Here is an 11,342-nt window from a genome sequence, read left to right on the forward strand (position 1 = left end):
TCTGCCCTTCGTCCACATCATCTGCCAAGTGGTGACACTGAACTGGAACTTGTGATGCTTCCTAAAGACAACCTTGACAGCTCCTCCTGAACATCGTGTGGGGTTGGCTCAGGCACGGACTCCAGAGTTACTGGGATAAGGAAGGCAGCCAAACCCCACACTCCTCTACCAGAGCCTTGGGACTCTAAAACTGTGATGGACTGGCATGGACAGACCTGGCACTGCTCCGCCCGTGCCCAGTAGGGAGCCACAGGGGCAGTGTGACACTCTATTCACAATTCCTTCCGCTTTTCAGGAGAGCAAGGAAGGTGAAATTTCCATCCAATTTGTCAGCCCAAAGTCTGATCCTGGTGGCATGAGGTGATCTATGCCACAATATATGAGGTAATTCCAGTGGAACAGGAGCTCAAAAGAAAGGTTTCTCCTTCTCCAGTGTCTCCAGCCTTCACTCACTTTGTCTCTTCTGGGTTGTCCTCTCCGAGGTCTTTCATTGTAAGCACTTCAGTGTGGGCAGGGGAATGGCTTCTTTCCAGGGGCTAAGGGAATCATTCTTGATGGTGCATCTAACTAGGGAAAAGAAAGGACTGAGGTCAACATGAAATCATAGAATTGTTGTCATATAGTGCAAGAGTTCTATTATTACATTGCAAGGGTTCCATACTTGTAGAGTTTTGTACCTCCTTGATGTTTCTTGCAGGCATCTCCTCTAGGCATTGACTCTTCCTTGTTCTCACAGCAGCCAACTGACTCCAGTTCCCTCAACCAACCAATCCACTCTTTTATAACACTCTTCTTATTGGCTACAGCTGTGGCCTGTTAACATCAGGCCTGCTCCTAATCTTTAATTATTGCTTCAGCTGCAACTCTTTAGAGGGTAAGATTACTTTTTAAACTACCTTTATTTACTTCTGTTCTATCCCCCTACATAGAATGCTGAAATGGCCTGGGTTGGAAGGACCTTACAGCTCATCCAGCTCATCCCTGCCACAGGTGGGCAGGGACACCCAGGTTATGAAGGAATCTGACTGCCAGAACCTGTTTGGAGGGAACTACCCAAGTTTTTCCTGGGCTGTGCAGGGGGACTGAGCTGGGGAGGATCCCTCCCCTCCTGCAGCACCATCCATGAGTATTTGTGAAATCCGCTGGACACAGCGTGGGTTTGTGGCTGCAGATAATTCTGGTGACAGATTTCCATTTGCTCATTTGGAGATGAGCAGTGCTCACTGTCTTTGCCTCCCCCTGTATCCATCTCAATTAAAAGGCACCATTGGAGATGTTTTTGTGAGCAGCCATGGAGCTGTGTGTGGGATGGGCGCGCGGCGATGTCTGCGCTGCTCAATTATTCATTCCCCATTTCTGCATATACAAAAGGTTAATCCAGGAGGCGCCTGCCACACAAGGAAAGCAGCTCTTTGGAGACAGCTCCATATTATTATTATTTTTTTTTTTCTGGTGGTTTTTCAAGCATTATCTCTCCTCTCTTTCTCCTCGTGCGGGGGGTGCGGGGAAAGGTGCATGGAGGATAATGAAGAGCTTCCTCTCCCCTGGCAGACAGCTTGAGGAGAAACTTGATGTGCTTGGTGAGGGCAGGATGGATGATGAGTCATTACAATTTTGGACTTTGAGTCCTCCACATCTCTAGTTCTCACCTTCACCAAGCTTTCCTTACCAGGGGATAAATTCTGGGACTTCTGCCTCCCTCTTGTCACACTCCCACAAATGCCCCCATGGCCTCATCCCTTAGCATTCCATGAAATGCTGCTACCCAAGGATATGGAGGAAGAAACTTCTGCTTTTGCAGTGAGACCAGGCAACAAAACAAGGCAGGAGGCAGCGTGGCATGGCCAGTGCTGCACCATCCTGGGAGGGAAGGCTCCAGAGCTATGTCTTCAGCAAACATTGCCATGGAAAGTGCACCTTTCCATCAGAGAGCTTGTGAGAGAGGCTTGCAGAGCTCTTCACGTGTTTTTCCTCAGCATCCAGAGGCTCTGCCCTGCTTCTGTTGGAGAACTCTGATGGGAGCTCTGTAGAAGCCCCAACCACCTCCTCATGGCCTTGCTCTGCTATGTTTTTGTGCCTGGGGCTCAGGACAAGCTCCCTGTGCTGCTCTGAGCTGCCAGGACCTGCAGCTGGGTTGAGATTTGGAGGGGAATCAGAGCCAGGAAGGGCTTGTGCCTCACCCTGGGGCTCATGGGGAGCTGAAAGGACACAGCCAGGCAGGTGTGACCCCAGCCACCCACAGCCACACCTTCTCTGATGACCACTGCAGACTACTGGGTGACCCCCAGTTCTTCCATTATTCATTCTGTTGGGCTGATCTCGTTCCTGGAGCTGTTGGAAAGGTCAGCTCCGTATTAAGGTGCTGAATGGGAAGGTGCCATGGACTGGAAATTGAGCCTGTCACACCAGAGTGACTCTCATGGACGCTGTTTGATTTGCCATTAATATTAATTGTGGCTTTTGAGGGACACTCACAAAGATTCGCCACACAGTAACTGTCCCCAGCAGTGTTTGCCTTTGGAAAAACATAAATACTGCACAGAAGTTGTTCTGAAAGGGCTGAACTTCCTCCTGCAATGGGGCACAGAGGTGAACAAAGAAGACTCAGGTGAAATGGAGCCTGTGGGACGTGCTGCCCTCAATCCCCCAGGCATCCCACAGCTCCTGGAATGAGAGGGGAAAGCAGGAATCTCCTGGAACCCACCAGGATTATCAGGCAGCAGCTGGATTTCCTGCTGCTGTTGTTCAGGCCCATGCAGAAAGACACCCTCGTCACCCAGGATATCCCATATGGAGCCACAGCACTGGGTCTTCTCCTGCCACAGCTGACCAGGCCACACAGAAATCACCTTGCTGAAAGTTTTCCTGTGATGGTGTTCACAGGGGTTTTTGGATGATGGAAGAGATGAGGATCTGACTACATGTTTCAGAAGGCTTGATTTATTATTTTATGATATATATTACATTAAAACTATACTAAAAGAATAGAAGAAAGAATTTCATCAGAAGGCTGGCTAAGAATAGAATAAGAAGGAATGGTAACAAAGCTTCTGTCTCAGACAGAGAGTCTGAGCCAGCTGACTGTGATTAGCCATTAATTATAAACAACCAGCATGAGACCAATACAGATCTACTTGTTACATTCTACAGCAGCAGACAATCATTGTTTACATTTTGTTGCTGAAGCCTCTCAACTTCTCAAGAAGAAAAATCCTAAAAAAAGATTTTCCATAAAAGTTATCTACAACATTTTCCTCTGTTCCCAAAGATCCCAGTCACCTTTGTGTGGGCCACAGTGCATTTCTGCCTGCCCAGCAAGAGGTGACTTCAAGGCCAGGGGCCACATCCACATCCTTTTCAGTGATGAGGTGGGGCTGATCACATAACTGGGGGTGAATTTATAACCAGGCTGGTGAGGAGAGTCTGGTGTTTCCAGGTGAATTGCACCATGGAAGGACACATTTCTTTACCTGCTGTTGGTACAAAGTAAGATTGGCTGGAAATGGCTGTTCAGGCTTTTCCACACTCCACTGAAAAGCTGCAACAGGTTCAGTTTCACAGTCCCAAACCCTGTTTTTTGGAGAGGACAAACCATCCCATGGTGGAGCCAGTAAGCCCTGCTGCTCAGGGAAGAGGGGCAGATGATGTGGTTGGGTAGCTACAGGTGGTGAAAAAAGGAGTCAGCACTTCTGAGTCATTTGGTTGACCAGAAATACTTGTAAACTTTCACTGGTCTTTCTAAAAAAGTCTGGGAGGAAACACCCAGGAAGAGTAAATATTTCCTTTTGGTCTTTCTGAATGAAAACTTTCCCATTTACATTACAAACACTGAGAGAGGAGAAAGTGAAACTTAAATTACTAACATCAGGGAAGCAAGCCTGTCTGTGCTAATGGGAAAGTCTGACCCAAGCTCTGGGGTAAGCAGGAATCCTTTCTCTAGGAATACAGAGTGTTTCCAGTTTGAACTGGCCAAAGAAACAAAAAAAAAAGGTGGAGATCCTGGGAGTCATCCTATTCCAGCCAGCTTAGGCTGTGTTAGCTAAAACTGTTCAAGGAAGATTTTTCCATCTGGTTTAGGGACTTTTGAGGACTTCAGGACTTCAAAGTGTGCCTGGAGGGGACTATTTGTTCTGTCATTGTCCCAGACAAGAGTCTGGTGAACACTGTTTGTTTTAACAAAGCTTTTAATCTACAAGCAATGGAATCGATGCAGCCAAAGCAGCTGCTGGAAAGATGTGCAAGGTCCAGGGGCTACAGACCCTGATTTGGGGCTGGTAACAAATCCCATCATCCCAATCCCAAGTTATTTCTTTGTGTTTCGATATCTGTTTATCTCTGTCATCATTTGTTCAAAGGAAGGTGGGGGACCCTGTTCTAAACTCTGCAACATTATCAGGGTATTAGGACTGTGTTTTCCTGGGCAGAGAACCAAAATTTGAATCTACCTGGGTTTGACAGTGAAAGCACTGAAATGTTCCTGACCCAGGCTGTAATTAAATTGAAATATGGCCTGTGGGAATCCTTAGATGCCACGTGAAAACTGGAAAACCACCTTCAGGAACACTTGAACCTTTGCTGGACACTGGAGAAAGGGGACCATGGACTTCTCCAGGTCTCTGGTGTTCCCCACGCCAAGAACCAGAGCTGGCCAGGGAAGAGGACTCCAGGCAGCTTCTTGTGTCCATTTGGCCCAACCTGAACACTCAGGGAGGTGAAGCTGAGGGAGGGACACTGATTTCTGCTCTGAGACTCACCCAGTGGTGGCCTAAAGGCATTTCCTAATTGTGTAACTGGAGATGCTAATTACAGTGGGTGTTTATTCACACCTATTTAATTCCTGGTGTGAAGGAAGGCTTGAAATATTGGTGAAATGACATGCTGAGGTGTTTTTTTTACTCCTAATGGACAATTGTCCCACCATCCCATAAAAGCTGTCCATGATGAACAGTCAGTCAGGAAAAATGTCATGGAAGGACTAATGTAAGAACTGCTGGAGAATCAATGAAATCTGAATATTTCAAATAATCAAAGGCAACAGTTTTCACACACTGGGTGTTGAAGCAAGGAAATTGTGACTGTTCACAGGGGTCTCAGGTTGAGGGAAGAGATGAGGATCTGACTACATGTTTCAGAAGGGTTGATTTATTATTTTATGACATATTTTACATTAAAGCTATACTAAAAGAATAGAAGAAAGGATTTCATCAGAAGGGTAGTTAAGAATAGAATAAGAAGGAATGAATAACAAAGGCTTGTGACAGAGTCCGAGCCAGCTGGACTGTGATTTGCCATTAATAAGAAACAACCACATGAGACCAATCCCAGATGCACCTGTTGCATTCCACAGCAGCAGATAACCATTGTTTACATTTTGTTCCCGAGGCCTCTCAGCTTCTCAGGAGGAAAAATCCTAAGGAAAGGATTTTTCATAAAAGGTGTTTGTGACAGGAAATCCTTTGCACAGGGAGCTCCTGAGGCCAAGAACAGATCTGAGAGATGAGTCCACACTCACATGAACACCAAGAACCCAAAGGTGAGGACAAATTCATGGTCATGTTCTGAGTACTAATTATTGGATACTTTAAATATCCCACCAAGGATCAGGGTCTGGAGAGGAGGGAAGTGTTGCATTGCCTGCCAAAGCTGGTCTTTGGACACTTTTGGGTGCTGCATGATGATTGGTGATTGGGCAGCACCTTTCCAATCCACATGGATTTCAGATAGAGGAATATTCACTGTGTGTCCCAGTGAGAAAAGGCCCCATGGAGCCCACACCAAACTCCTTCCAGAGAGTATAGAGTCTTCCAGTCTGGGTTTAATAAAGAGATGAGCATTCCTCCCAAGCATGTGCAGCAGGGAAGGATCCTCATTTTCATGCCCCTCCAAGCTGCACGTTAAGCACAGATGGATCCTTCTCCATGGAGACCCAATCAGGACAACACTACCAGGTTCCACAGCAGGTCCCAGCCCTGTCCCCTCCCCAGCACTCCCACACTCCCACACATCTGAGTGCAGGATTTTCCAGAGGCATTCAGTTCCTCTGGGTTTATCTGGGAGCAGGCTGCTCTGGTTAAAATAACACTGTGCAGCAGAACAGAAAATAAGATGTCACGGCAAACTAAGCATCTTCACTTTCCCAACATACTAAAAAGCTCTGGGGTGAGCAGGAATGGGCGAGTGGCAAAGGGACCAGGTGGCCCTGCCTGGCCCCTCGATGGGTGGCTTGGGCTGGCCATGCATTTCTATCCTGTCATCATTCCCAGGGAAGAGCTGGGGAGATGGACACAGCCCAAGCCTATCTCCTATGACATCTTTAATTTTTGCCACTGAAGAATACATTTCATTTGCAGTAACATCTTATTTTCTGTTCCACTGCACAATTTTATTCTAAGCAAGGTGGTTTTCTCCTGGATAAACTCTGAAGAACTCCCCAGCTTTCCTTTCAGTAAGAAGAGCTTTGGAAACTCTGTTTTTATTTATTGGCTCATTTTTATTTCCTGTTCTTTTTCTGCCATGTTTAGTATGACTGAGTGACCAATTCAATAAAAAATGGAAAACTTGTGTGGATTGTGTAATAAAGCAGAGCAGGTTACTGAGGGGGCTGTATTATACTCTCAATATTCTTTACAAAACCCAGATTTGAAATGGAGATATGCTGAATGAGATGGGGCGCTGATATTTCATTCCAGTTCTTATTATTGCTGTGAATAGGAACAGTCACCAGCACACATCTCCTGAGATACCCATGGGGAATATGCTCTTGGGAGCAGCCCTGGCGCTCCCTGGAAATACAAACCAGGCCTGGAATTGCTCCTCTCCAGCCCTGGGAGGGTTTGGGGGCAGGAATTGACATTTGCATTATGCACTGTGCAGGGCTGGGTGTGAGGGCAGAGCTCATTTTGCTCTGGGGTGGGAGATACACCTACAGAATTCTTGTGGAATCCTGGAATTGTTTAGGTTGGAAAAGACCTTTAATACTCCTGAGTCCCAACAATTCCAAGCCAGCACTAACCCATGTCCCCAAGTGCCACATCCACCTGCTCTAAATCCCTCCAGAGATGGGGACTCCACCTGGGCAGCCTGTTCCAGTTCTGGACAACATTCCTCCCAGAGGCAGATTCCCTTTCCTTCTCAGGGAAGGGAATTTCTCCCTTCCCACTGACAGGGAAACCCCACAATGATCAGTGAGAATTCTTTCCCAATAAATACAACTTTCCTGCCTGTGTGCATGGCACGTGCTCATCTCTGTTTTGCTGTCAAACTCATCCCAATTCAGGACTTTTACACTGACATTTTCCCATCACTGACAACTTTTCACATGGGATATTTGCTTTATTCCCCCTCTGCTGCATATATTGAGGGTTTAGTACAGCAGCTGCTTGTGTCCAAGGGGAAGGGACATAATGAGGATTTTTTATCTCTGTGTAAGGGGCAATAACTGTGTGATGGCACCTCCACTGCACAGGAACATCAGTGATGTATAAAATCAAGGAGTTTATTTTCACTTTTTTTTGGGGGGGGGGGTGAGAATTGGCTAAGATGGAGCATGATTATGGAATGACCTTAATTCTATGCAACAGAATCCTTCTGGGGTTGTTTCCAGGTGTTTTCCTCCCTACTCTTGTGCTAGCACAATGGCAACACTGCTCTGTACAGGTAAAAAGTTCAGCAGCTGATGGAGAAAATGTTATCCCCCAGCAGCTGCTCATGAATTCTTATGTGCCAGCAGCAGTGCATGAACCATTCTTTGTTGTGAGATAAAATCTGACAGAAAAGCATAGCTCCTGACAGAAAAATCTGATGCAATTAAGTTTCTGTGCACAGCTCATAAACTTTGATATGGCAAATAATGGCTAAAATTGATCTTAAATCCAACATTAAAAAAGTTCCCGAACCCCCCACGTTACACCAGATCAACTCCAGGTATCCATCTCTGCCCTCTTGGTGGAAGCAGGGCATGTTTTTCTTCCACACTGAAATATTAAGCAACAAAGAAAGAAATGGGAGAGTGGGGATAAATTCCAAGCAAAGGCAAATTTCTAGCACTGCATAATAACAAAACTAATTTGAGGATGAAGCTGGACAGAAATAACATGGATTGGCCTTGAGGAATTTTTCTTCTTGGCTCAGTAATGTAAACAAAACCAAGACCATGCACTTGATGTCCTCACCAGTTTAGACCACAGTTTTTAGTGGAAGGCTTGTTTTGGAGGAAAATTAAAGTTTCTTGCTTGTGCCATGTGGGTTGGGAGGAGGTGGGGCATGGGGATATTACCACCAGTGATGACAACATGGTCCTTGCTGGGAGGTGATTGGAAAGAGCACGGCTGGGAATCAGCATGGAATTCACAGCTCCTGGAGCACATAAAAAATGGAATGTGGGAGTGTCTTAGGTACAAAACAACATAATGTGGAGAGAGAAAGGACATTATGGGGACTAAAAATATCAAACAATTAATAAAAGCTTCTTATGAAGGACAAATGTTGGTATTTGCTGTTTCCAGCAGCGGGGATGGAGCAGCACACCCGTGGTGTCTGGCACACTCCTTGATCCTAACTTCTGTGGCAATCCAGTGACTGACAGCTTTGTGGAATGGGCTACTTTAAATATGGGCAAATGCACCCAAATTGGACCAAGGACCATCCATATTAACTAAACTGATAACAACAGAATGACAGAATTGTTAAGGTTGGAATAGACCCACTGAGGCCAAGAATTCCCCAGGACTGGTACTGACCATAAACCCATGTCCCCAGGTGCCACATCCATATGGATTTTGAACACTTCCAGGGTGGCAATTTCACCACTGTCCCAAGCAGCCTGGTTGTGAAATACAAAAACAAGTCCAATAAAACAATAATAAACTAATCTTTGGAAGCAGTCCCAACTAAAGAAGATGCACGAAGTTCCCTGTATCCATGCATAAAAATGGAGGGGGATTTTTTTCCCTCCACTGTGTGCCCAGAGCCTGACAGACACGGAACAGACACCTGAGCACAACCTGCCTGCACTGAGAAATTTTCTGAGATGCTGCACTTTGGAGATGCTAAATGATCCTATTACAGACTTATCAAAGCAGTGGGGATTAGTAGAGATAAAACAACTTTCAGCACTGGTCTCTGCCTTTCTTTGCTCTTTTGTTTGTCTAAATAGCTGTTTTGGTGAGTGCAGGGAAATAATAGGAGGCAATTATTGCTCCATGTAATGTTCCATGTTTGGTTTTGTAATCCTTCCGTTCTGTTTATTCTCATTTTGAGCAAAAAAGTTCCCCCTGGAATATGCTAATCGCCTTTCAGCTCTGCAGAGCTCTCCTCCTGCAGAGGCTCCTGCCTTTGTGTGCACCTGATGGCAGAGCAAGGACAGTGCTGTCCCCAGGGCCCGGGGCACTCAATGCCCCTTGTCTGGGCTGCACGTCCAGGCACAAAACAGAGGGAACAAATCCACCCAGGCACAAAACACAGGGAACAAATCCACCCAGCAGCCCAGCACGGGGAGCTCCCTTGCTGGCAGCCCTCTGTGTCTCAGCTCCTTTCACCTTCAGGAAGGCAGAGGGGGATTTTGGATGGTGAGGAAGGAAAAAGAGGGAAGCAGAGGGCTTTTCAAAAGCAGCTTTTGGGAAAAGCTGACCTTATCTGAGCTTTTAATCAGCTTTTAGATCCTGAAAATTTGTATCCAGCCTCTCCTTAGTAGGTGATCTCTCCTAAAATCTCCTTAGGAAGATCTGGAGGAGGGTTCACTTGTGCTTTCCACGCCTTGTCCCTCCAGCCTCTCCCAGGGAGGAACAAGGAGATGTCTGGGAACCACCACAGTCCCCTGAGCACCATTGGGAGAGGCTGCTGGGACCTGTAGCCACAGGATTATTGCAGGGGGATGGATTTTGCTCCAGCAGATCTCTGTCATATAAATCTCTAGGGAACACCAGGGATCAAAACTGGGGGGACATCAGGTTTTCCTGTTGGATCCCTCCCTGGAGGCTGAATCCCCTTTTGCTGGGAGCCCCAGCAGTCAGGTGGCAGGAGATGGTGTCTCAGTAGGCTGGAGAGCTGGTGCTGCCATGTGGGCTGTGTTTCTGCTGACTGAGGGACCCCAGGAAGGGATCTGAACACTTGTTGTGACTACCTGGGTCATGGAATCATGGAAACCCACCTTCATTCTGGACCCTGGGAGCAGCTGTGCAGAAACTGGGGAGGAAGGACATGTTTTAGTCCTTTGCTGACTCAGAGTGATGGACATGGAGTGGGTGAAGGTGTTCCTGGATGGAAGATCATTGGTGGAACATGACAGAGTGTTGGTGCCTGGTGTCCCTGCGCATCTCCAAAGGCAAGATGCTCATTGTCCAGACCCCTTCTGCAGCTTGGTCTGGAGCACGGAATCATGGAATCACAGAATGGTTTGGGCTGAGAGGGACCTTAAAGATCATCCAGTCCCATACCTTACCACGGCATGGACACCTCCCACTATCCCAGGTTGCTCTAAGTCTCATCCAACCTGGCCTTGGGCACTTTCAGGGATCCAGGGGCAGCCACAGCTTCTCTGGGCAGCCTGTGCCAGAGCCTCAGCACCTTCAGAGCCAGGAATACCTTCCATGTATCTCACCTTAATCTTTCAGCTGGACCCCATTTCCCCTTGTCCTGTCACCCCAGTTATTGATGAAAAGTCCCTCTCTGGCTTCCCAGTAACCTCTTCAGACCCTGGAAGCTGCTGTGAGGTCCCCACACAACCTTCTCTTCCCCAGGCTGAGCAGCTCCAGCTCCCCCAGCCTGACTCTGCAGGGGAGGTGCTCCAGTTCCCTCAGCAATTTTATGGACTTGCTTCTTCTCTGGATTTGCTCCAAGAGTTCCATGTCCTCCATCACCAACCGAAAAAGGCACACCTGGGGAGGGATATGAGTTTCACCACTCTGAACTGTATCTGCTGGGATACAAAGAACACGCAACACCATCACAGAACCATTAAGGGTGGAAAACACCTCCAGATCATCACCTTGGACCAAGTACCACCATGCCCACCTAATGATGATGCCACATCCACTTGTTTTTTGAACACTGTGGAGTTGTTTCTGCCTTGATTTGAGGAAAACACCACTGCCCAGGGCATCAAGCCTGTGGGTTGTTAACTGGAGCACAGGGATGCTCCCACAAGGAGACAAGAGAGCACCTTGGAGAGGCTGAGCTGAAGGAACTCTTCCACTCAGGGTTTTCCAGCACGAGGACCAGCCTCCTTGCTGGAGTGTCTTTGTCTCATTTGTGCAAGTTTTGTGTGGCTCCCTAAATCCTGCAGCTGGGAATTACACGGGCCAGCTCTCAGCCTTGGCTTGGTGGGTTTGCTCCTCTGGTGACTG

Source organism: Zonotrichia albicollis, chromosome 9 (assembly GCF_047830755.1).
Source record: "Zonotrichia albicollis isolate bZonAlb1 chromosome 9, bZonAlb1.hap1, whole genome shotgun sequence".
Lineage (NCBI taxonomy): Eukaryota > Metazoa > Chordata > Aves > Passeriformes > Passerellidae > Zonotrichia > Zonotrichia albicollis.